Source organism: Vidua chalybeata, chromosome 1, assembly GCF_026979565.1.
Source record: "Vidua chalybeata isolate OUT-0048 chromosome 1, bVidCha1 merged haplotype, whole genome shotgun sequence".
Taxonomy (NCBI): Eukaryota; Metazoa; Chordata; class Aves; order Passeriformes; family Viduidae; genus Vidua; species Vidua chalybeata.
Genome location: NC_071530.1, coordinates 90092121 through 90117773, shown reverse-complemented (window position 1 = coordinate 90117773; position 25653 = coordinate 90092121). Strand labels below are relative to the sequence as shown.

The 25653-nt window shown below is 35.9% G+C and overlaps 1 long non-coding RNA gene across 1 annotated transcript; it reads left to right on the top strand.

The window, feature by feature from the left end:
• Nucleotides 1–25653, top strand: LOC128794517 (uncharacterized). Its single transcript, XR_008433162.1, has 4 exons — nt 1–93; nt 14984–15034; nt 20332–20379; nt 24695–25653. It is a non-coding gene; the product is annotated as an uncharacterized LOC128794517 (long non-coding RNA).

Below are 25653 nucleotides of genomic sequence, written 5' to 3'. Positions count from 1 at the left end.
CGCGGCGGCTCGGGCCTGAGCCATGGCCCGCGGCGTGGGCCTAGGCCGTGCTTTCCTTTCAGCTCTACTTGTCCGACCTTTGTTTTTCTCCAGGTAGTCAGATTTTTTTTTTTTTTGTGCATCAGAAAAGCTATCCCTTTGCCACCTTTGGCATTGCTGGCCATGGTTCTTTTGATGAAGCCCAGGGTATGGTTTTGGGCTTCAAGTTTCATATTGAGCCGCTCGTCTACCAGCAGCTCCCCAAGTCCATCTCCTCAGGGCTGCTGTCAATCCATTCTCTGCACAGCTTCTATTTGTGCTTGGGATTGCTCCATCTCAGGTGCGGGACCTTGCACTTGGCCTGCTTGAACTTCTTGAGGTTCACCAGACCCTCCTCTCAAGCCTGTCAGGTCCCTCTGGATGGCATCCCTTCCCTTCAGCATGTCAGTTGCACCACATAGCCAGGTGTTGTCAGGAAACTTGCTGAGAGTGCCTTCAATCCCACTGTTCTTGTCACCAACAAAAATGTGAAACAGCTCTGGTCTCAATACCAATCCCTGAGGACACCGCTTCTCACTGGACTCCCCTTGGACATTGAGCCATTGACTGAAACCCTTTAAGTATAATAATTCAGACAATTCTTTATTCACTGAGTAGCCTATCCATCAAATCCATGTCTGTCCAGGTTAGAAACAAGAATGTCATCCAAGACAGTGTCAAGTGCTTTGCACAAGTCCACGTAGATCATGTTGGTTGCTCTTCTCTTGTCCACCAGTGTTCTAATTCCATCATAAAAGGTCACCACATTTGTCAGTCACAATGCCCTTAGCAAAGCCACATTGACTGCCACCATTCATCTCCTTATTTAACATGTGCCTTGGCATAATTTTCAGGAGGATGTGCTCTGTGATCTTGCTGAGCATAGAGGTAAGACTGACTTTTTAAAATATTACATCCAGATCTAGTTCTAATTCTAGACATCATATCACACAGCAGAAGGATATCATCAATGCTTTATGAAGGAAGGAATGATTCTGTGAGTTTTGGATGCCTCAGTTTTTGAAGGGAGGACATACAGGAGGAATGGTAGATGAGATATGTTTAGCCACCTACAAAAGAGCAGTGTACATTACAAGCTGGGATTTTTGTGTGTGTTTTATTTATTTATGTAGTTCCCCTGGACTTCCTTACTTCCCTTTTTTAAAATGGCTGTTATGTTTCCTTTCTTTAATCAGTGACATCCTCACCAGACTGACACAACTTTTCTAGTATGATGGATGGTGACTTAAACACTTTATCTGCCATTTCCCTCAGGACCCAGCAATAGAACTCATCAGATCCCATGGACTTGTGCACTTTCAGCTTCCTTAAATTATCTTGAACCCTTTTCTTCCTAAAGTATCTCTCTTCAGAAGACTTTTCTGAAGCCCAGTCTTGAAACTTTCATTCTGCAAGAATGATTTCACAAACCATATTATTTTGATTTAAAATCTCTAAAGGCATAATAGGCCCTAATTTTTCAAATAAGTTAATTTTTCTTTTTTTCCACAAGAATGAATTTTAAAAGGAGAAAGGACATGCATTAAATAAGACATGATTAGAATTTTAAATGCAATTTTGTTAACAAAAAGTAAATAAATAAGACACACATAAAAATCCCAGCTTGTATTGTACATGGCTCTTTTGTAGACGGCTAAACATATCATGTCTACCATTCCTCCTGCATGTACTCCCTTCAAAAACTGAGGCATCCAGCACTCACAGAATCATCCTTCCTGTCATAAAGCATTGATGGTTTTCTTTTACTGTGTGATATGGTGTCTAGAACTAGATCTGGAGGTAATATTTTAAAATGTGAGATCCTTAGATTTACACTGTGGTTTCATGTGTTTTCTCTTCTGTTTCTAATAATCCCTCACATTTTCGGCATTTATTTGTCAGATGAACTGAACATTAAACTGATGCTTTCAAAGTATTAACACTTTAAAGCAATAATTCTGAGACTCTTCTTTGATGTTAATAATTTCAGGCCACTCACTCTGTGTCTACAGCTAGGCTTAGGTTTCCTCATATAATTTACTGATCATTTATCAGTATTTCTCTTATAATTTTACAATTGTCATTCAGTGTCACAAGGCCATGTGCAACTTTGTCACCTTTGTTACTCCTTTTTCTAGACCTGTACCTGCCTAGATCATGCTTTGAATTCCTTTCAAAAAATTTTTTGTCAATTTCCATTCCTCTGACACTAACTAGGGCTGGTAGATTCTGTGTGAGCTTCTTTTCATCTAATGATCGGGTTTTAGGGATCCAATTGCTCAAAAATGAATGCTGCATTTTTTTACATTTTACATTTTTTGCTGACAGGCACTCTGAAAAAAATTCTTCATGGCCAATGATGCTTCTCTTGGAATCAGGGCATACCTTGCTGGCACTAGAAAATTTTTCAGCTGCAAGAATCTGTTCTGATTTGTGATATTTACCACAAAACAAGGTTGGATCTGGGTCTGTGTTGCGAGGGCACCCTGTGTGCCAAGAGGTCAGGCACTGCCCTGTGCTGGATACTGTTGCTTCCAGCCAGTTCTAGTTGGCTCCAACAAACCCACCACAGGGCACAGCTGAGCCCCACAGCCAGACTTGGAAAGTATATTTAAGAAAGGACAAAAGATCCTGGATAGGCAGATGACTGCAGACTGCAAAGAGCCTGCCCTGGATATTCTTGCCAGTAGCCATGGCCTGTGGACAGCACATTCTGGAGCCAAAGAAAACCATGAAGAAAAAAGAGCAGAAGAAAAAAAATTGTTAGATGCTAACTACAACCTCTATTCCCTTTGTGCAGCTTGGAGCAGGTCTCTGAAGGGTAAGGGAGTCTCGACTGAAGGTGTGAAGTTGACTCTGAGAAAGGAAACAGGAGAGAGGATATTTTAATGTTTGTGTCTTTGATTTTGTTTGTACTTTGCTACCAAAAATATTAATTTTAACTGTCAATACAGGCACTTTCTCTAAGTCAAGTCTGTTCAGCCTGTGAGAGTAACCGAGAAACAATAGCCCTTCTTTACCTTGACATATGAGCTTTCTTTCTCATTCACATTCTTCTTTTTTTCCCCTGTCCCACCACACTGAAGCAAAAGTGAGAGAGAGAGCAAATGGATGGGACTTTTGCTGTTAGCCAAGGTTAGCCCACTATAACTTCTCTTAAACTTATGTTTGACCTGGCATAGACAGAAAACTCTTTAGTAAAATGCCTCTTTACTTAATGGGTAGCTATTGCTTCAAAATAGACTTTAAATTTATTTAAGCAATCCTGTTTTGCTTGTCTTTGGTGATTTCTGCCCTTCTTGTCCCCCCTTTCCCTCAAGCACCTCAAGCACTACTGACAGGTATGGAGGAGCATGAGTAGTTTGGATCACACTTGGCTCTGTGGAAGTAGGGAGCCTCCCTCGTCTAAAATTGATGCTGGTCATGAGTTTGAGACTTTTTGAAATATATTAACATGTGTATCTCCCACACCATTTGGGATACAAGTACAACATATTTTCATGGCCCCTAATTAGAGTGGTGTGTAAACATTGGATATAGGACTAGGCCAGGTGCTCCATTCTGCTAAAGTCTCAAAGTGATTTGACTTTAGATGTTATATAATGCCAACATTAAATGGTGATGTCAGAAGTCTTTGTAACAACAAAAGAGCTGATGTTGTGTTTACAATATTCTCAACCTTTAAGAACATGGAGGGTTTTTTATTAATTATTTGCACTTTAGTTTCATAAAATAAAAATAGTTGAACAGTGTTATTTTTTAATGTTTACACAAAGTTTGAAAAGTGAATTAGGGAAAATACTAGATAACTGCTCTATAAATAGTTAAATATAATTTTTAGAAAACACTTTCATTTTCATAATGTGATAACATTCCTATTTAATCAACTTACTTATAGGGTAGCTGTCTTATGAGATCATACTAAGGATATACCAAATTAACATAGATGGTGTACATTTTTACACAAGATTTTTCATTTATTTCCCATTTGAAGTGGAAAATTTTTTCAGCATCATTTCATGCATTTGGAAAGCTGTCCTTTCAACTGTAAGTATATGTACAGTTTACTGTGGGAATTGAATGTGTGCTTTTAAGACTGACTTCTTCCTCTGAACCAACTAGACATGTTTCTGAAGCGTACATTTCATCAAATAAGAAAATCAACCAATGTGTATAATATAAATGTTGCCTAGAAGCACATGTTTACAAAAATCAGCAAATAAAATGAAGATCCTCATAGTGAAAGATGAGTTCCTTAAATTTACCCTTTTTTTGTATTTCATTTTTCTTGCACTCACATTCTTTTCTGTTTTATTTCATGTATGTACTTCAACTTTTTGAGCTCTTCAGACACTGAAATATGAGAAGAGATTAAAATTATTTAAGATTCAGCCATTAACCATACAGTAAGGTTTCACAGGTTCTTGTCCTAGAAATGAAATGTTAGCTGTCTCTTGTCAGTTAGTCTTTGATGTTTTACACACATACACAGAATAATAAAGATGTATTGATTGACTTCTGTAGAGGTTAACCTTAAGATTTGTTACACTGAGCAGTGAACACTGACTTAGTCAAGCCAAGGAAGGTTAATCAATCTCTTATTTTCATCAAAATACCAATACATTTCTACATAGGCATAGATTTTACTTAAAAACATATTTGGAGCTCAGCTTTGTAATTACTGAAAATCAAGGTGTGAGACTATAACATATTCTTCTAAAGGTTTAAATAAAGGAAAAAATAATTCTCATGCACTAGTGAATGACTTGACAATAATGAATTCTGTCTCAGGGAAACTGAGCATTTTTGTGTAATGGTTGCCCAAAAATATAGCTTTATGCCCTTTGGAACAGAAAAAGGTGAAGCTTATCACAATAATTTATAGTCTTTATACGCTTTTATGTTTTCTACTGAGGCATAAGGTTAGTCAGAAACTGACAAACAAGAAACACGTACATTAAATGACAACAGGCATAGTCTTTTAAAACAATCTTATTTTAAAAAAATCATGTATCTGGGTAAGAAGTAAGTTAAACAACATTCTAAAACTCATTCTATGTCTAATAATTAAAACAAAAGCAAAACACAAATTGGGTTTCACTGTACTTATTATCATTCGCCTCATATTTGCTTCAATCAGTTCATTCAATTTATAAAGGCAATTTTCTGCAACAAAGCTGATGGAATTGGAAGAAATATAAAAGTTCTGATCATCTTTAGAAATATTAAACTTCATTTCTATATATATGAGAAAGTTTTAGCTTTTTAATAAAATTCAAAATCAGCACTACAATTCCTTATATCTCTGTTTTACCAAGCCTTTCTTCTCCAAGAGTTATAATGGAGTCACAAGTTGTTAAAAATTCTGCCAGCACAAGTCTGTAGTGGTTAGGCCCCTAGGTTAAGATCCTAGCTTAGAAACTCCCAACTCAGGGCAGAACTCCAATCAATTCTCCCATCTTCTTGGTGAGCATGCCGTAATCATGAAACAAATGGCTGCAACAGCAGCTGGTATAGGTATGTCTGCACCAAAAAAATAATTAGGAATTGGCTAGGGAGGCAAGTCAAGAGTACATCCGTCACCTCCAGATACAAAATTTGCACTTGAGGAGTCTAGCAATCAATAAACTCTTTGAACACGCCTCTCCTCTGGATCATCCTTACATCAGAGAATTTCTCCTTGGTCTCATTGTACTTGAGATCTCTCCCTATTACCTACCACCATGTAGTGAGGAGGTACTTTTCTGTCTTCCCCACTCAAAATCTCAGCCTGCAAAACGATAAAATTTGAGTGAGTGGAACTTCTTTATGAGGGCAGAATTGTCCTTTTTTACCATCCTCTCACTTTTTATAATGTCATTAAGGGAAGTATAAGTCCTGCTTAAATGTAATCTTCAAACAGCACCAAGGCTTGAATATTTCAAAATCTCTTGTGCTTCAGTTTTTAGAGCAGGGAGATGCCAAAGTATAGACTGGACTCTGAAGATCCTTATACCACTTCCTGGAGTATGCAGATATGCCTGTTTGCCACAGACTTAATAATACAATATTTTACCAATGTTTTTTCATTTCCCAGTATTGCTGAAGAATAGGCCAGAAAACTAAGGAGGAAAAAATCTTAAACTAAAACACATGAAGGCTGTTGCATGTTTCTTTTATTTGACAATCTACTTAAAATCAAAGAAGTAGGGGACCTAATTAATTTTCTTCTTTCAACAGAAAAGAGAGATTGAATAAGAGAAGGAAAACATTGGTGTTCTTTCCCTTTTAGTGGAGATTATTCTACCTTTTTATTTTTTTCAACAGAGCTCCTGATAGGGTCTTCAACTCACAATGCCATGGCACAATCAGGATTTTATCAGGAAATTATTATCTGTCCTTTTGGACTATGGCTACATATTTTGTTTTCTCTGGACTTGCTGACTTAAGGGGTAACCAAAAAAAAAAAGTAATCCTCTGAGAGTTTCTTAATTTTAAAAATTTCCCATTCTACATGTACCTTGAAAACTGAAACCTCTAACTTCCAAAAATCAATTGAGATGACATGAATTCAAATAATTTTTGTCTTATTTTTACATCAACCTGGAAATGCTTAATTATTTTAATAGTGAATTAATGCAAGTTTCTCAAAAATAATAATTTTTGAAAAAAGAGGTTTTTTTCTTATTTTTTAATATTAATACTTTTGATAGATTCTAAAATAGATTCAATTTACATTCATGCTAACAAAAATATGGTGACTGTTTTGACAAGATAGCATTTCTAAAATGGAGGAAAAATTTAAGCAAACATTAGGAGAAACACAAAGGATCTCTTGAGCAAAGGTACAATATGCCAGTATGGTGGTGTGATGGGGCTTCTGTTGTCAGAGAAAGGTTAGAAGAAGGAGGGGTGGTATGAAGACAGATAACATTTGGTTTGATAGGTGGCACTGCTCCCAAGAAACTGTATAAAGCTGTAAATGGCCAAAAAATATTTACAAGTTCATGTTGTTGCCTAAGTTCACTACATTGTTCTGCACTTGCCAAGATTTTTTTCTCTTTTTTTTTGCATTTCCATCCTTTTATTTCTCTCCCTATATCTTCTTTCTTGTTCCCTTTCACTTCTGTCCACCTATTCTAGCTATTCTTGTTGTAGCTCTCAGTCTCCATTTATTCATCCACACTCCAATTTCCAATACAGTACTTTATGAATTTCATTTTTAACAATATAAAAAAAAGTCACAGCATCCACCCAGTGGAAACACTTGTGCAAATACTACAAAGGTAGCTCAAAAAAAAAAGTTAAAAAATCAAAGAAAAATTCCAAAAGGAGATTCATTTGAAATTTTATTTCTTGAGGGTCTTACTCATGTGTACTGAAGGCTTTGAAGTTTCAACATTATTTGTTGTAGTACCATAGCTAGTGGGTGCAAGTATTCAGTTGGGTCCCAAGGAGAAAAGATTAACCTTTTCAACCTGAGCCTTAAACCCACCTGTGACTTACATTATCCTACCGAAAAAAAAAAAGTGTGTGATGTCATTACTTTGGAAGTGCTAAGTACTTCCTGGTGAAGCTGTGGACAGAGAGAAATTGCCTATTTCTATACCTGTTCTTAGACCCTAAACTCTTAGAACTCCCTTCTAGTACTCAGAAAAAACATTCTACAAATATGCAGTGTATATATATTTTTTTTTTTCTTTTTAATACAGATATTAACACAGACATACTTAATCATGAACTCATGCATAGACTGTGTCTTTAGGATTGTTTGTAAGTCTTTTACTATTGCTGAGATGGAAAAAATACTTCAGCATTTTAACAAAACCACTGTTTAAATACATATATCATTAGCTATAAATATCTAAAACATGTGTCCAGTATTTATTAAAGACATAGTATAATGTAATGACCTTACTGATAGACCTAAATATCAGAGTAAAAATAAAGTGTTGTCTGTGCATCCATCCTATGTACATTAAATGTAATATTTTTCTGAGATTTTGGTTAAGATCTTGTGAGACCTTCAAGAAACAGTCAATGTAAGCTGCAGTTCCTTAATGTGTTTTAAGATTTCACTGTCTGCAAGTGCCCCCCTGCGCTTGCTTCTCCTTTCCTCTTCCTCCACCCCACTTTCTTCATGTCTCAGGAAAAGTGTATTTCAGCCTTCACTGACCATAAACAGATAAATTTGACATGTGGTCAATGGTATTTTAGGGCCTGCAAGCTGTGGTGAATATTCAGCTTTTTTTTTCTTTTAGCTTCTAAAAGAGTTGTTTTTCTATGTCTCCATGGCCATCTTACTATCATTCATGCAAAGCAAGAAAGACAGGGAAGATCCTAACATCCAGGATTTTCTTCTCTTCTTTGACAGGCAGTAATGCTGTTCCTAAGTGCTGCCACTATTCACCCACAGAAAGGAATCTTTTCCGACCTGCATAACTGTCAAAAATGGACACATATGAATGAGCTCTGTATAAGCTGAGAACTGCAATATCAAAGCAGCATTATTTACACACCCTTCCAGAAAACACTGGTCCTGGGCTCCCCTTGCCCTTGTCTCCTGCTTAGTTTAACCCCAGGCCACACAGCATGGCTTACTAATTGTGGAATGCTGTTTTGAATACAGGGTTCAAATAGCAAATTTAAACTGCAGATTTAATCTTCCGAGAACTGTTGAGATGTATGTAATTTTCTTCCACAAAAGCTGAACAAAGAGAGGGTATAACATTATGATTGTGTAAATCTTCTTTCAACACCACCATTGTACAAAGTGTAGACTCAGTGATTGAATAGCAACAAACAAAAGTCTCTCTTCAATTAAACTTCTGTGACTCACACACAGAAGGCTTCATCTAACATATCTACTATAATTAGATTACTCCTTTAAGGTAAAGTGCTTTTTGTTTTAAAGCATGTTTGTAATAATGCCTGAAAAAAACAACAGGATAAAGATCAGATATCTGTTTTGTTCTGATTCAGTCCTTTAAAGAAAAGTCAGAATTTTACACTGGAGTGGTTTAAATGTAGCTGCAGAATTATACAAAGAAAAAAATCTAATTAAAAACAGCATGGATTTTTTTCTGGTATCATATGAATATCCATCACAATTCAGCACCTATAATCAATTGATATACAGTAGGTAAATGACAGTTCGTAAGTTAAAAAGTATTTCAACAGTAGTAGCTAGGGGGGGAAAAGTCAGTATATTTCCACTTTCAGAAATTGCACAAATTTAGTGGAAGACTAAAATAGCTTTCAGATGAGAAGTAGACATATTGTATAGTAAGAAAATGAGTAAAATATTCATTGTGCAGCAACATTCAAAGGCAGTAGGTCATCAGTATTCATTGTTCACTACTAAATATAATAACTATAGCTATTCTGTGACAGAAACACTAACCTGTTGCATAAAAAACATAGTGTGGGATGTTATCCTTGAGGCCTTAATGAACCACATTCTTTCACATATTGGCATGCAAATCTTCACAGAGGCAGTCCAGAACTTCTCCAGTTTTAAGAGCTATTCTGTTAAAATTGAGTAGATGAGACAGATTTTCCCTCACGTGAGGAGATGAGGGAGCAAAGTGACGTGTGCTCTCCATAAATCAGGAGAAGTACTTTTATACCTGTACCATATTCTGTAAACTTTTCCTTCATCCACTGCTCCAGCAGCCCCAAGAGTCTCAATGGAAGACTGAGGATATGGCCAAATAGATTTGTGTAACTCTTGTGTTTATGTGGCAGTGCTGCAAGATTTATACCCATGGACTGAAAAGATAGAGAACAGGCTGACCTCAAACATATGCAAATAAAAATTGAATCATCTGGTGTATTTATGACATACATATATGATAGTGGGGAAGTTTGGGCCTGTATAACAAAATGAAGCTAATGTTGAATGGATACTAATGCTTCCCTTTATTTTATTGAATTTTATTTATTAAATTAATTAGTATGGTTTAGGGATGGTTGGGGTGATGCTAGATTGACAGTTGCACTACAGGATCTTGGAGGTCCTTTCCAATCTTGATGTTCCAATGAGTCTATGGTTCAAAGTTGCTGTGAATGATATTTACAAATTTTAAGTGAAGCTGGAAAGATAATGGCTTTGTTTTCAGTTTGATGCCTGAACTTGAGGGTGTAAAAAGAGTAGAGATCAGGGATCGATTCAAATCCAACAAAGGCTGATATTTTTTAAGGCAGAAGGATTGGATTCTGGCCTCCATAAGAATGGTCTAGAATGCCTTTGTCTCCTAGGTGAAAAAACAATGACTCAAAAGCTCCTCCCAGCTTGCTTCTTTCCAAAAAACAGAGAGGGGACTTTCCTGTCTCCAGTGCTGAAATACTAGCCTAATATTGCAGCATATCCTAAGGCACAGTGGGGCATAAAAAGCCTCCTATTGGCATGGATGGTGAAAGATCTAAGAATCAGATGGTGGAGATCTTGTCTCATAACTGTGGCAAGGAAAGCCCCGTTTCTTTTCTTGATTTTAGCTGGTTTTATTGAATTGTAGGTGCCAAAATATTTTCAGGGTTCTGCAGGTGTAACTGGTCTGCTTTCTCCATTGCCAATGCTACTCAGCTCCCTTTTAGCCTTTCCAGTCTTCTCTACAACCAGGTGTGGGACCCACCTGGGAATACACATATTAATTTGTCTTGTTCCTCTCTCTGTGGAAAAGATTGAGCTAAATATAACCTTTTCCATCTACAACTCAACATTGCTATTATATATGACAATTTTCATACAAGAGAATAAAGTACTGTGTCTCCAAAGGTTATCTCTTTTGTTCTGCATAGAGGGACTGCACAATAAAAACAGTCTTCTTTTCAAAGGAGACCACACAGCTGTCCCTCATGCTTGTTTTACTTTTTTGGTCACATAGTAACTGTCACCATAGGTGGCACAAATGATTTCTCTTTTCCTTTACACTGGCTGCTTTTGGAATCTGTCTGTGAGTGTCTTCTGCAGTATTTAAATGATTCTGTCTTTCCAGAAGCTCTTTTCAAGCTCTGTTCCCCCTTACTGATTTATAGGTCATGCTCTGATGCGCAGAGCTCCAAATGAAATGGAGTTCAACCAGTAGTTGATCAAGGTGTACTACAGCTAGACAATAAGCATTTTATTATTTAGTTATTTATTTTGTTCTTCTTTTATTTGTGAAAGGGTATGTTAGAATAAAACCCATAGCAATAAGTGTGTAATTGTTATGTCAGTAAGTTTCAGGTTAATATTTTCCTTTTCCCTGTTTCATTGTACTGTTCCCATTCTATTGCTGTCTGTAAATCTTCTGGCAGCCCTAGCTCTGTATTTAAAATAGAATAAATTATTTATTTTTAAAATTCATTTTCTTCTTTCATCTCTGAAAAGGAAAAAAAGAATTAAAGACCTTTCTTATTTAAAGTCTCATTGAGATAAAATTATACATTTTATTCCAATAAGGGAACGTATTCTGTAGAAGAAAATTGAAAAGCAATTGGTGCTATTTTATTTACAGAGTTCCAACAACATTATTCCTCTTAGTCCTTGAGGAAGTAATATACTCTCACCCTTAAAACGCTGTAAGTAGTCGATAATCCATTATTACAGTAAGCCGTACACTCTCACAGTAATTATCTAATAACCCCTTATAAAAGACCGTAGCTTCCTAATCTGTTTATAATTATCATTTCAATGATCCTGTGCATTAATGTCTGACCTTCAGCAACTCTGACCTGATCTTAATTAGCTGTAATATCAAATCATCACTATATAAGAAACTAGCCATGACCAAATGAATGAACCCCAGGTACAGCTAATTTCTGGAGCAATTATCTTTTCATGTAGGGAGATTTAAATGATTATCTGCACAATTTCACACAGTTTTATGTAATTCTGCGACATTATAAATTCTGTTTTAAATCATATTTCAAAGGCATGGCTGTGCAGACTGACTTCATATAGTACACTAAGCTATCAGGATTGTATATCATCTACCAGTGTATAGGAGTAGATGATTTTTTGTGTCATTATTTTCAATTATGCAAAGTATATTTCACAAAGTGATAAATTGTAACTGAAATATATAAATATGTGCCAAGGTAGTCTAGGGGCTAGTGACATCCAGTATAAATTGTATGTCATTTTAAAGTAATGTTACATTATATTAAAATACTGTAAGTAATTGATAATACCATATGTGTTAAAGCAAGATTAGAAAATTCTAAAATGTATATTGGTAATATACATGCAGTATTTACAATGCATTTGAAGCTGAGTATCATTTATCACATTTTAAAAGCTACTGTATAAAAAATGAGAATACCACAGAAAATACTTGAAGCTGCTGTTTAACACACAATTATGCAGTACTAAGGGCATAGGACTATTTAATGTGTTATTAAAATACCCAGGCTTCTGATTTATAGTTTAATCTGACTGGAACATAGCACAAACCTTCATGCTGCCCCAGCTATTTACCTCTCACTTTTTTACACGTACACAAACACACACACACCAGTAGGAAAAATCAGTCGTACAGGTAAACCAAGTAATTTAGGACCCAGAAGACAGTTCTGCCAGCAGTACAAGGATATACCACATTAATGCATTTTTGAATAATACAACCCTGGAAAAACCCAGTAAGTATTTGTTCTAGGTTTTTTAGGGACACAGTTTTTTGGTCAGTTTGGAGAAAAGAAAAGAAAGAAAAGACATTTTATTTCCAAAATAGCAAGCCACTTGGATGAAGGATTTCAACAATCATATTATTTGCTGCCCTTTCCTAATACAATTTATCAAAGTTAACCATGGAACCTTCTTTCTCAGAGCTCTTTCAAATGCTAACATTTCCTACCTATAAGCCAAAACATTTGTCCTACAGCCATCAGATGAAGATAGCAGCCTGATGAGGGTGATTGATTTGAAAGGTAATTTGAATGGAAGATGTTGTGTACATCCTCTTAGTGATGCCACAATGACAGCTCAGACAACCTTTCTGTGATATATCACCCAGGAAAACGGAAAAGAGTAAATTTAACAAGTGGCATTGCCTTCTTATCACATATTTTCTTTTCTTCTAATTTAGTAACTTCATTCTATATTGTGTCTAGTTATTTATAAATATCAAACATAGTGAGCAGATGTCTTGTCTTACCTTTTATTTAAGTCAAACCTTCAGAAAGTGATGTGTAAATCAGACAATTAACATCCACAAGCTAAATTAACTAAGAAAATAATTCTTAGAAATTATCAAAAAGTGGCGGCAAGGAAATCGTAGCCTTTTTCTGATCAAATGGAACCATCTGTTATCCTCTTTACAGGACCATTTCTTTTCTTTTTCACTTCCTTTCCATATACACATATTTTAACTCCTCCTAATATACTTAAAATCAACCATGCACTTTATGGCAATTCCTGGCAATTTTCTCCTTTACACTTCCAGCATAATATCTGTAGAGGAAAAAATTGTCTGTACTTATATCAAACACCAAATAGTTTAAATCATTATATAAACTTCAGCCATTTTACGGGTTGAGGTTTTAAAAAAGTACAATGAATTATTTTTATAGAAAATTAAGTATTCATTTTAAAATTGATGGTATATATATCTTCTTGAAATACTATCATCTTGCTCTAAAATTCTTTTCTGTTTTAGATCTTCTGTCCTGCATTTCATTTTCATATCTTACAGTTGAGAGCACACATGGACACTTCAGGAGGATTAAAATCAAAATCAAATTCCTCTTTTCTTCAAAAGAAAATAAGTCTACATTTTAATCAAAGACATTTTAGGAGAATACAGATTTCCTTCTTATTCACCTTAGATAATTTTAGTGTGAAATCTTGGTTTTTACCCCCATACATTTCACTTTAAAAAGTAATTTAGTAAAAGCTTGTATGAATTTTACAACATTTACTCATGGAATTTAGAAGAGAGAATGTGAGCAAGTGCACCATCTAATTGGCAAGAGCTGAAAATATTAAACTTGTGTAGGAGAAAAAGGCATTCAGGCTTTTCTGTATGGATTACATTTACTTTGGAAGAGAAGTAAGCACCTGGAAACTCAACTTTCTTCCACAAACCCACACACATACAGACAAGCCTTTCATCTCCTTCTTCTGGAGAATATCAAGCCAGAGGGAGCTAGGTTTTGGGTCTTAATTGCAATTACAATATTTCTCAAGTCTGATATATCTCACATGAAGCCCACTGCTACACATTATAAACTCTTCTGGCATATTAACCTAAATATTTATTAATCTGTTTGTCAGAAAACTAGTATGTGAGAGAGGATGATAAAGAAGTATTGTTAGAGGTGAACAAATAAACAGAAATAAGCTGGAAAATAATGAGACAAATCTTGCGTAAGTAAAAAACAGACCTCATTGGTTCTTAGAGTTACTTAGCTTGGAAAGAGTTTGAAAGAGGGATCACACATTTTTCCCTGTTTACTCAGTGCCTGGTATAACAGAAATTCAGACAGTGATGACAGGTCACAAAGTCTACTGTAGAAATACAAAACATCCAATTTGCATTACAAATGAGTGATATAATGGGTTAAAGAAACTGATCTTTGATTTCAGCAAAATGCTAAGGACCTAGTAATGATGACCTGTAGGTATGTACAAGGCAAAATCATTTGGAAGTGTCTAAAAAATATACATAGAAGGGAATGAACTTAGTTCCAACAAAAATTTCTCTCACGAAATTATATTTCTGGGAGTTGAATGAAGAGTGGGTCCATAGGCAACATTTGCCATAGCTCATGCTTAACAATGGCAAGTCTGCCTCAATTAATGTAAGTGTTTCCTAGAATATTGAATAAATGGTCTGTATACCGGACACATGCCTGGTACTAGACTGAGTGTGGGTCTGGCTCATTAAAGTTTAGGTCTAGTACCAGTCAAGCATGTGATTTAAGGTGCTCCCTGCAGTGAGGATGCCTGTGATTTCAGGGTACAATTACTATGTTCATTTCATTACTTGTAGTTCTTTGTCTACAGGCAGAGGAGGAAATTTAACTTCATGGAGGGACTTCTCCAAGAGTGCAGAAGGTATGGAAAAGGTTTTCATAGAAGCTTCAGGCAGTACCTTGAACAGTGGGGTTTATTCCCTATTAGAACTTTTTTTTTTTTTTTTTGAGTGAAACAATGCTGAAGGTATATATTTGCTTTTAGGCATAGAAAGGAAATAGACATCTGAGAGTTTTACTGGGTTTGTATTGATACTTTTGCTTTTGTTTTTTAAATTACTTAACAAGGTCTGTCGCACCTCAGAATTTTAAACTCAGGTGAGGTTGTTTCAAAATTGTGGAAAACAGGTTTTGAAACATCTTAACATTGTTTTTAGGTATTTCCCCAAAGGCTTCAGCATTCCTTTTGAATTGAGGTTTTACTGAGATGAAAAGAAATTCTCTCTCATTGATCCCCATAGGAAAGGCATTTGTCTTTGAACTCTATTTTTAGACGTGTTTTCACACATATTTACACTTGGGGGGATATGGATAAATGTAGTTTTGTTAAAATTAATATATTTTTGTTTACTTTATAGGCAGGTATAGTTCAGATTTTGTACATGAACTCAGCTATCATACACACCTCCTGAGAGCCAATGTTTCCTTTGAAGAATTTCTTTTTTACCTGCATGCTCCACCCTGCTGGGCTAAGTGTGGCAGATAGAGAAGAAAGTTTTCCATATCTTATTATTACACCTCAAAGTATCACTCAAAATAAGGGTCCTGAAATTACTATGAGCTGTGCTAAATTCAATTGTTTGATTCATTTACATCTGTCAACTACTAACTTTGTAGAATGACCCTTGGACTTTTACAATGGGACAATGTAAAAGATTTTGACCAACTTCTATGAATCATCTTCACAGATTTAAGATTCAGTGTAAGTTTTTATCCAATTCTTCTGAAAGCTTATTAGCTGCATACCATATCTACTGTTTGAATTAAAAGGGCTATACCATGTTGTGACCCCTGTTTCATACTGCTCTGATAGAGAAGTGAACCAGGCTATAAATTTTTAAGCTTTACTTGTTGAACAGCAGGACTGAACTTTCATACCTAAGACTTATAGGTAAAGGAAAGACAAAGTTTATCATGTAAGATCTTAGCATGCCAGGAATACCAGCAATTTCCTCAGTGGAATCCTTTTACTTGTGATAGGAGGTCTTTCCTGGGAGGTAGTTACCTTCATGGGCACAGCCTGCAGTTAGATTCCTCATAATTTCAGGATACATTTACATGGAAAACTTCTTTTGTCATATGCTACAGGTGTGAATTCAATGCATCCTTTAAGTCAGGAGTGATTTACCATGTCAGCAATATTAACACACTGTGAGATGAAAGTAATCAAAGAGATCCTTCCACATGGAAGTCATCTACTGTGTAATTCAGATGCCTTTTACTGTGTACAAATGAGCTTCCATAGCACACAGGTTTCATACACTAACAGCAAGTATTTGTTTGTAGCCTCTGTCATTAAGTTTATGTACATAAACACACAGAATCCCACTGTTTTGTGATAAAGGCCAGAATGTCTTAAGTTAATTAATAAACCATGTGTAAATTAATCTAGGAAAGTAGCTGCACTAAATCCTGGCTTTCACTGAAAAATTATTCTTCTTAGTAAAGGAAGGAGAGAGGAAATTATTTTTAGGACATCAAGCTCATTTCTCCTCCACTGGTTGCTCTAGGGTAATTAAAATACTTCCGACTTTTTCCTAATCTTGTTCATGGCCCTGCAGTTCTTTGACCACAACTTTATTTAGGCCTATGTGATTCATCACTCTCTGTCTTTTTTGTAGTCTGTCTTCTCTTCCATTCTTCTGCTGCACCTATGGATAGCAACAGTACATTTTATAGCCTCTTACCCCTTATTTTGTCAAGGCAAGAAGCCCCATTTGTTTAACTCTTCATCAGTTGTGCTTTCCATTCTCCCAATTACTGTAGCAGTCATCTGTATTTTATTGGTGTAATTCATCTTCAAAATGGGGACTTGGTATAATATATTGTATCCAGCAATAGCTTGTCTGATACATCAAAAGATTATATCTGTACAGAAAAAAAATCAATAGTTCAAATTTCAGATGCTATCCCATTTCTGCTTTGTCTATCTCTGAGATCATCTGATTCTTTTTAGAATATATTACATATGGCTTTTATTATAATTTCATTTTATCTTTTGTGTTAAAGTATTAATGTTAGTATGAAGATATTCTGTCCTAGGTCTGATTCCTGGACACCTAGCAGCTTCTTTCCAGTTTTTAGTTCTACAAATTACTATCTCTGCTTTCATTAAAGTACTTACTGCACATCACAATAACAAAACCTCTCTCCTGTGCAGGATTGATTAAACATGTTTTTCAAGAATGTTTGTCAATATGTAAATTTAGGAACTTACTGACAAGACAGTTGGAAGTTAATAGAGTGATAGTATGTCACATTCAGCTCAGATGTGTCTCACTGTAGTTAAATGCCAAATATATTCAATATCAATTATCATTTTCACACTTTGTCTTACTGCAGGAAGGAATTAATAAAAACCTGAATCATGAGTCTTCTCAAATGCCAGGATAAAAAGCATAAAGAGAAAGTTCTGTAAATGTGCTATAGAAACTGATGAAGTCAGTAGTGAAGCATCAGAAAGAAAAGTAAGGAGCAAGCCAGCATTTGGGCTTCCTCCAGAAAGAGACACCTGGTAAAACAGAAGTGGATTATGCTTACTTACTGCAAACCATGAACCTAGTGGCTTTTTCAAAGATTTGCATGGTCACCTTTTCTTTCAGGCTTGCCAGGTGCACAGTCTACACTGCTGGTGTTTTTTGCCCCCTAACTATTTGGATTTATGGTATCTTCCATTATTTCAAACTATGTTTTTGAGAAGCTATTTTCATATATTTTCACCTTAATTTCTTCTACTTTTGAGCTCCTGAATATTCTTGGCCTCCAAAATTTTTTCCCCTCCTTTCCACCTTCTTACACTGCTGTTTCTGTTTACCTTGCAGGCAGCACATCTCCCATTCTGCTGCAGAATATCAACTGCCAGCTGATGGATTGTAGCTGCAATGTTGAGCTGTACTCACAGTGGTACCAAAGGGCACAAAAATTACCAAATCACTGAATTAATGAAACAGTTAGGTTGGGAAAGATCTCTGAGATCGCTGAGTGTAACCAATGACGAGAGATCACCATATCAACTAAACCATGGCAATAATTGCCATTTCCAGTCTTTCCTCAAACACTTCCAGGGACAGTGACTCCACCTCTTCCCTGGGTATTCCATTCCCATTTCTAATCACTCTTCCTTTGAAGAAATTCTTTCTGATGTCCAACCTAAACCTCCTCTGGCACAGCTTAAGACTTTGTCCTCCCATCCAGTTTTGTTACCTTGGGGAAGAGACCAACCCTCACCTGACTACACCCTCATTTCAGGTCCCTGTAGAGAGCCACCCTTGACCCTCCTCTACATAACCCTAGCTCCTTCAGCTGCTCCTCATTAGACTTCACCATCTTCATTGCCCTCCTCTAGACTCACTACAGCACCTCATTATCCTTCCTGAATTGAGACGCCCAAAACTGGACACTGGACTCAAGGTGTAGCTTCACCAGCAGGCACAGTGCCGAGGAATGTAGTACAGTGTAGTATAGCACTGTACTGGTATCTCTATATAAAGGTATTCTCACAATTAACTCCAATCTGTGGAACTAAAGCTGCTGTAGGAACAACTGGACACTTTACTGAAATTTTACTTTTTGAGGGTCCATGTGTCTGATTACAGGACATCCCAGACTCTGAACGCAGCCCTCAAACACTGTCACTGTGCATTAATAAACTAATCAACTGACCATGCCTTTGTGATGCTATAGCAAGAAAAAACAATTAATTAATCATGCTTGAAATTCATTCAATAAAAATGGAAAACTGAAACTACCCATTTACATCAATAGATAAAAACATTTATGAATTTGGGAAAGTACTTCTTCTTGTATTTTGTAGTTATTGAACTAAGTAATGAATGTATCTCCTCTACTGTTTATTAATTAAGACATTATCATCTGTTTGGCCTGATAGCAGGAGTTACTTCTAATATGAAACTGGAGAAGAGTCCTTTCCACACACCAACAGCACTTGTGCTGTAGATGGTATCTGGAAAGCATGGCTATAAATGTCATTGGGAAGGGCTGATGGGAAGGATGGGAAGGGCAAGCCTTAATGAAATTACCTCTTTGTTTTTGTATTTGTACCAAACACACCTGGATTTGAAGTAAACTAGGAAAATATGTCCACACTGACTAGTGAATAATCATGCCAAATTAAAATAGGGCTTTGAAATACAAATTTTTCTGCATTTTGATTGAAGCTCATAACTTCTGTAGAGATTTTTATTTGAGTAAATGAAGGACTAGGGAATCAAGCCAGAAGGAATTCTGTGGTTCATGTGAGCACTGAGGGGTTGTACAGTACATTAAATATTCTTTTTTATTTTTGTTTTTTAAAGCACTAAAACAAAAATAGATCAGTAGTGTGGGAAATGCATTTTACAGGTGATGTGCACTGCACATAAAGATGTACAATTTTTTATGTGTCCACTATTTGCTTATTCTATATAATGAAACCCTGCTAAAGTCTCAGATTATCAAAATAGGAAAAAACTTTTGTATAACATGAAAAGTAAATTTCAATCCACATTGTTCCCTGTGCATTTCTTGTAAATATTTCCAGTGGGGAATAAAAGAAGCATGCAGGATCCTGTCAACACTGAGTGTTAACAATGACTCAAGAACTCAGTCTAACATTAATTAAAAGCAAAACAAGATAAAACAAACCTAGATTGATGAGATACAGAAGACATTGACAGCTATGGACGTGTCTCCTATGATCTTGGGTAGTTGTACAATACCAAAGTTAGAAGCATTTCTATTGACTCCCTAGAGGATTAAACATGTTCTTCCAAAGGTTTGCTTAAGGTGTATTTAATAAGTTACATTTGATTTTTTTTAAGGTGTAGAAAAATCAAATATGGATTTAAAGAAATCCATATTCATACAGATGCCAATCAGTTAACTTCTGTCTCCATAAAGCTGCATGGAAGATTTAAAATTATTCTCCAGGGAACTCCTTTTAAGTTAAATTCCACAGTCTCATATATGTGTTTTATGACAGCTTCACATAGGACCAGTCACTCGGTCTTTGCACAAAAATTAATACAATCTCTACTTTGTGCACATTCTTTACTGTTTATTTTTATTTTTAAGTCAGATTGAATGTAATATATTAAAAACACTTTAATCATTTAGTTATAAGAATTCACTCAATGGATTTTTTTCCTCTCTTTTTAATAGGACTTTCTGAACACAGTTCTTTTGATCTCCTTGACTGCTTTCTATATTGTAAGTCTAATCCTATATTTAAACATTTTCCTACATTTCATCAAACACTCTGATTTAAATTTTCCTTAATCTAGCTAGTAATATTAATCTGCTCCTCACTCCATATTGTAGAGCATGTCATTTCCTTTTAAAAATAAATAAAAATAAAAATGGCTAATGAAAATGACTACTACAACATATTTGAAAATACTCCACAATTTAGCATCACAAAAAGTGAACATTTAAGAATTCTAAATGCCACCCTAATTAAAGGAACCTTCCTTTTAAATGTGCTTTTTTTCACATGCATAAGAGGCCTTATTCAAATGAAGGGGAAGACCTTTCACATACATGAGGCTATAATAGAGAGCTTAGCATAACTTCTACCTGATTTTCAATGCAAATGGCAGAGGAGAAGTTAGTGTGTTGATGCAGATTATGGTTTATCCTTCTCACACACCACAGAATTCTTCACGCTCTGGAAATATTTTGCTTATCAGTGAGAAGCAATGATCAACACCTCACACCCCCAATCCCAGAGAGACTCAGAAAGTGAGATCATCAATATTCAGATACAGTCAGATTCTCACGGTTCCAGACTATTAATTTGCTCCTAAACTGAAGGTTTACTGTACAATTCGCAGTATAAACATTTTACTGCTACATATCAAATACCAAACAGAGTGATTAAAAGGTAATTTAACAATGTTAGGTTGCTGGGAAGTGGCAGACAATTGGTATTTAAATGCATTATATGCAGGGAGACTGCTCCTTTTACTCTTCATTGAAAAAAAAATTTAGTATTTTAATTTTCATTTGTTCAAAAAGCAGAGTGTAGGAAGAGATTTCTATGCCTGATATGGCAACTATTCTCAAATTAAACTTAACAAGGCATATATTTTTCACAATCCTTTAGTCAGTTCCTGTATTTACTCTCTACAAAAGCTTGAAGTCACTGCTCATGTCCCACACAGCTTCTCCTTTCTGAGAGAACAGGAACTATTTATGACATGACAGTGGAAAGAAGTGAGCCAAGCACCACAGCCCAGAACCCAGTTAATTGATGCTCACACTAATTTGGATTAACATCTCTGACAGTGGAGGAGCAGTGCTACAGTTGAAGAGAAGAGGGGAGGTACATGCTTGGTGTGCTGTTTTCATGAGGCTTTCTGACCATCTTGCTGGACTCATGTAGCTCTAGCCTGTCTTTAAAATAAGTGAAAAAGAAATCAAACAAACAAACAAAATCCTCTTCACTCTACAGGACAAAAATTTGCCCCTTTCTGTTGATGTCAATCTTCTCTAGAAAAGCATGGTGGGTTTTCAGGTGGATCTTTGCTTAGGATGTCACAGTGATGGCATTGCCATTTTTGGCATTTATTCAAGTATTTCTTCCCCTGAGGGAAAAGTCTTAAAAAATTAATAATGGAAGTCATTCTTCAATAGATTTCTAACATGTTTCTGTTGTAGCTTTGTATGTAGTGGTGGGCTGATATAAGGGATAATTACCAAGTATTAATAGACCTGATAAATGTAGACATCTTCTACAACTAACCTGCCACCAAGATCTTCCAGCTGGATAGCAAATCCTCTTTCAAGCTGTCACAGAAGACAAAACTTGGTCTTGGAAATAACTAGAGAAGAGGAGGACACCATTTTTCCAGCTCCTCCAGAATGCAAAAGCAGCATTTTGTTTTCAAAATAAAATAAAAATATTGGAAATAAAATATTCCAAGAGCTTCAGTACTTTTATCAAAATATGGAATTTGAAATTATTCAAAGCAGAGCTCTATGTGTTCTGTTTGAAAAGCAGAGATCTTGCTTAGTCAGTAATTTAAATGAGGAGAAAATTGTTTAATCAACAGTTTTCAAGGTGGCTATGTTTTTGATATTCCAAAGGCTAGCTTAGAAAGGGCCCAGAAGAGCTCTAACTTGCAATTTGGTATATTCAGTAAAGGTCATGGAGACTGTGTTTTGTGTAACAGAGGTGTGAAGAAGTCAATTAATATATTTTTGCATCTCAGGTCCATAAGACACATGGTCTAGAGGGTCATAAAATGGTGTCCAGGAAAATATTGGTGGAGTGTGTCGACTTTCCCCTCCATATGCCAAAACTTAACACTGTGGTAGTTTCCTCTAAATAGAGACTTTGCTGCTGTGCTTTCTATCTGTGAACTGCAGTGATACTGGATTTTTGTCCTCCCATGGAATGCCAGTTTATGCCCTAACACCTTTTGGAAGTTAGAGGTGGCTTCAGTTCACTGCAATCTCCTTGGTGAAAAATTTTGTTTTACTGTAAGCCAAGTGTCTTGATGCCTCTGGATTTCCAGACACCATTGAACTATTGGTGGCTTTTTCTCCTATTTGTCCTGCTGTCTCTGAAGTGCTGAGAGGAAAATTGTGCCAGTGATGAGCTCTTCTGACAACTCTGCTCTAGGTAACCTGTGATGTCTAAAAGGTGTTTATAGTATGTCCTCACGTGGTTTTTATATGGTTCTGGAAAGACAATCTTCCTAAGACATAAAGTTTCTTCCAAACAAACTGAAGATAATTTTCCTGTACAACTGAAGAATGCAATTTTCTGGGAAATGTCTTGTTCATACAGCATACCTGTAAAGTGTTCAGTGGTTTTTCATGATGGTTAATTTTATTTGCACTGCCATATTTAACAATGTGAAAACACATCTGAAGTAGCAGATCTATCTTCTATTTTATGTCTTACCATTGATAACTTTAATATAACTTCACAAATTTCCTAAATGCTAGATGAAGGTCAGTATAGGATGAAAATAAACTAACTGAAAGACAGCACTGAGGATGCCTTTTGATTGATTTAAATATCCAGAGAAATAGTTCTGGATATCAGAGAAGCAATCTCTGGATCAGCTAATTGAATTAGATTTTTAAATGGTTCTATGTACATTAAAACTGACAATGGCTCTTAAAAATCATTATTTATGTCCTTCTATAAATTCTTAGAAATGCATTCCAAAGTACTCATGTTATGTCAAGTAATAAGGCAACATGGCTAAAATCAAAGACTCTGCAGATTTCTCGCAGGAGGGGGAGGAGCAGAACATGTCCTTTTAATTTTGCAACTTTCTTTATAAGCAATCGGCTTGTTTCCCGAAGAAGTGTTATCACTGCTTCATGTATGACCAAGCATGCACTTAAAATAAGTGCTAAAATATTTCTATCCCAAATCATTAAGACAAGGTGCAAAGAGTCTTAAAAATGCACCATTTTTTAAAGACATTTGAGACGATTTTCAGTGAGTATTAAAAATGTTGCACAAACCCAAGACTCAAACAATCATCCCCATTTTTTGTCTCATTTGCAAATGTAATTGATTCTTTTTAGGAGACCTGTGAACTCTTCAGCTGGGTTCTGGCCCACTAGTTATAATGGAAATTATTTTACAATATTCTTTTTCAAAACAGAAGAAAATACAAAAGAGAAAAAAAAAGACACAATAAGAAATTAAAAATTTCATTAATTTTCACATGATGAAAAGAAATATTAGAGTTATGACCAACACAGGGAAACAAAGCATAAAAGACCTGAGGATTTATAAATGGGTTTCTGAGATAAGACTGTAAGAGTACAGAACTTAAGCTTCCCACTCAGTGGATGGAAGTTGGATACTTGTGAAAATCAATCCTTAAAACACAGCCAAAACCAAAACAAAACAGTTGCCTCATTTAAGTCCTATGATTTTGCAGAGTTTGAGCAGCTGGTTGTGGGTTTCAAGCTTGTTTCTTCATTTATAACCAAGGACCTGAATCCTGTCCTCAGGTCATATATACAATGATCATCTACTAAAACATGCAAGGATAGTCTGCAAGACCATTTTTATAGATAAAACACTGGACTTCCTATGTACATCTTCATGCATTCACGAGCACTCCAGGAAAATACTTTCAGTGAGGTAAGTATACAAATGCTATTTCAATCCTTGCTTTCCACTTCTCTGCAAAGTCATAGAATCATAGAACCATAGAATATCCTGAAGGGACCCATGAAGATCATCAAAATTCAGGTACTGCACAAGATATCCCAAGAATCACACCATGTGCCTGAGAGCATTGTCCAAACACTTTTTGAACCTTGCCAGGTTTCCTCCTGTGACTGCTTCCCTGGGGACCTCCTTCCAGTGCCCAACCATCTACTAGGTGAAGTGGGATGTGAAATGTTTCTGTGCTTTATATATGTGATATCATTCCATAATTGTCAGCCACAGTGATTATTGTACCCTATTTAGAAGAAAAATACCAGTATAATATATCCATATGACAGTAGAACCTATTCACTGACCATGGGTTTAATATTTTTTCAGGAACTTCCTCAAATCCACATCTTAGTGCATCTTAGTGCAGCATTCTACATTTGGATTTTCAATTTAGCTGAAGGATCTGTAAAAACTTGTGTTGCTCCAAAACTCCCAGTTGACCACAGAGAAAAGTCAGCCCAGGAGTATCAATTATCCTTGTCAACTGTAATTTACACGTTCTAAAATACCTGGCAGATCTCTTCTTTCCAGATGCTGTAATAGGAATAACGTATGCAGTAAGCTGAAAAATTCATCTTAATAATATTGTTCTTCAGTAATATTTTTCATTCTGATTGAAGACCAAAAAGATTTAGATGTTACACAGAAAAATCTATTTGAATACCATTTATAGAGTGTCTCATAGTCAAACAAAGCCAAGAAGAGAGAAAAAAAAGGCAGTCAAAGAGATGAAGCTCTGAAAAGCTGAAATAATTCTGAAATTGCCATTGTTTTTATCACTCTATCATTCCTCTTACTTGTATGAGGAATCTTACTTACTTCTATATCAATCTGTTATTGTTTGTTCTTAGTTCAGTTTGCAAGCCATTGGGGTTAAGAACAATGGTAGCGCTCTACACTTACCTAATTTGGTGGGAACACACATTTTATGTTCCTCAAGCATGCAGAGGATAAATAACAAAGCAGTTTAGCATGCAGCCTGGCAGGCTACCCTCTCTAGCAAGAGGATATGATCTTCCACCATTCCAGCTGACATGGCTTCAGCATTGCTTTACAAAGACATAGCTTAAAGTATCCTGAATTTCTCTTGAAATTTTCTTGCCCATGTCCTGATCAGACATGTTCTGGACAAGCCTATGAGAAATAAAGGAGCTTTAACCACAGGGTATGTAGCTGGGAGCAGATTTTGCTAATGACTCCTGTAGATTTATTACGAACAAGGCAGATATATCAGCAAGACTGAGTGATTCCTTGGCCATGGAATTTAACCCTTGTTACTAACATAT